Source organism: Schistocerca americana, chromosome 2 (assembly GCF_021461395.2).
Source record: "Schistocerca americana isolate TAMUIC-IGC-003095 chromosome 2, iqSchAmer2.1, whole genome shotgun sequence".
NCBI lineage: Eukaryota > Metazoa > Arthropoda > Insecta > Orthoptera > Acrididae > Schistocerca > Schistocerca americana.
This window is the reverse complement of record NC_060120.1, coordinates 168,319,888-168,322,104: the sequence shown is the minus strand read 5'-3', so window position 1 is coordinate 168,322,104 and position 2,217 is coordinate 168,319,888. Positions and strand designations below refer to the sequence as shown.

General features: G+C 47.2%; 1 non-coding gene across 1 annotated transcript; it reads left to right on the top strand.

The window, feature by feature from the left end:
- Positions 1–1,475: 1,475 nt before the first annotated feature.
- Positions 1,476–1,550, top strand: Trnas-uga. Its single transcript has one exon. It is a non-coding gene; the product is annotated as a tRNA-Ser (tRNA).
- The last annotated feature ends 667 nt before the right edge of the window (positions 1,551–2,217 follow it).

Here is a 2,217-nt window from a genome sequence, read left to right as displayed (position 1 = left end):
GATAATTACGCTACTTGTCGGGAATGTTATGCTGTTTGAACGTAAAGTTACTGTAGTTAGACTTCCGACGTATCACCAGTTGTGTATGGGATTTGATGAGACTACAATTTCCATAGCTTTAAAGGGAGGATATATTTGACGTGGGTAATTGCGATCTGAACTCATTGACGAGTATATCCGACCTTAAGGGGTGATAGATTCATTTCATAAACACCTGCACAATATACCAATGCAAGGGTTCAGCTACATCTGCTATAGTTGTATGCTGATGCCAGAGCAGATGAATATCTCATCTGTGCACTTTGGACGACGAACTGGACCTTTCACGAAAGGTCGACGGTTGCAGCACAAGCATCTGTCAGTATGAGTTGTCAAATGTAACTTCGACCCATCCCACTACATCATCATTATTTGACGAACCTTACTCTTCTTCTTCTTATGCTCCACCCTTATCTTCACCTTTCAATCCAGATGTAGGAAGCTATCGACACAGTCCTCAGCTGCTTGATTACAGGTGATATAGCTGTTAATCTCCTCTTTGAAACTTCCTGACAGATTAAAACTGTGTGCCGGATCGAGACTCGAACTCGGGACGTTTGCCTTTCGCGGGCAAGTGCTCCACCTGTGGTGTCACCGCTAGACACCACACTTGCTATGTGGTAGCCTTTAAATCGGCGCGGTCCGTTAGTATACGTCGCAGCCGCGTATCGCCACTATCAGTGATTGCAGACCGAGCGCCGCCACACGGCAGGTCTAGTCCAGAGACTGCCTAGCACTCGCCCAGTTGTACAGCCGACTTTGTTAGCGATGGTTCACTGTCTACATACGCTCTCATTTACAGAGACGACAGTTTAGCATAGCCTTCAGCTACGTCATTTGCTACGACCTAGCAAGGCGCCATATTTAGTTACTATAATTACTTCAAGAATGTATTCTGAACAGATAATATTGTGAATCATGTACCGTCAAGAGCGACGTTCATCATAAATGGATAATAGTTAACTATCAAACTAATTACGTTCGCTTTCTGAATCCTCATTCCTTGTTCCAGACTTCACGTCAGTATAGTTCTTCCCTCCTCACGCCAGCCTGCGTGAGCTAAAACGCGTGCATTTTGGCCTCTACTCGTAACACGGTGTTGGCTCTTCTGCTAACACAAAACTACCAACTGAGCTATCCAAGCACGACTCACGCCCCGTCCTCACAGCCTTACTTCTGCCAATACCTCGTCTCCTACCTTCCAAACTTTACAGAAGCTCTCCTGCGAACCTTGCAGGAGTTCGCACACTCCGCTGCAGAGTGAAAATCTCATTCTGAAAACATCCCCCAGACTGTGGCTAAGCCATGTCTCCGCAATATCCTTGCTTTCAGGAGTGCTAGTTCTGCAAGGTTCGCAGGAGAGCTTCTGTAAAGTTTGGAAGGTAGGAGACGAGGTACTGGCAGAAGTAAAGCTGTGAGTACCGGGCGTGAGTCGTGTTTCGGTAGCTCAGTTGGTAGAGCACTTGCCCGTGAAAGGCAAAGGTCCCGAGTTCGAGTCTCGGTCGGGCACACAGTTTTAATCTGCCAGGAAGTTTCATATCAGCGCACACTCCGCTGCAGAGTGAAAATCTCATTCTACCAACAACATCTCTTCCACTGAACACATTGCAAAGACTTACGTCGTCTTATCCAAGAGCTCAGCACAGACTGAAGCTTCTTTACAAGTAGTGGAGTGGGGAGGGGATGTGCGGGGGGGGGGGGGGGATAGGTGACAAACAGTGCCCTCTGGTGGATGTAGTGCGAACTATCTCAGTCGTTCCTTGCACGTCAAGGTGAACACATGCGTCTCTGAGTTAGGTTACTGCAGGAAGCCGAATTGAGCAATAAGGAAATAAATAAACAAACATAGCACCCGGCCTTGCATTCTCGTGGAATTACTGTTACCCACAATTTCAGTGAGTTAGGTTAGCACAACTGACCATTTCCAGGTGTAGTTTCATAGGAGGTGGGGGGAGGGGGTGGGGGACGGGGAAAATAGGCTAGTTCGTGGTAGCCCAATTGACCTATTCCCATCAAAATTTCCTCATTTCCAGGGGTTGGACGAGGGAGCTGGACGTACCGTCGCCATTTTGGATAATTATCTGGTCTCATAGCGACTTAATCTGTAGACAACATCGCAGACCCACATCCTGTGACTCTAAGATAGTAAGCTACTTCTTTCGCAGAAGTGACAGTAAA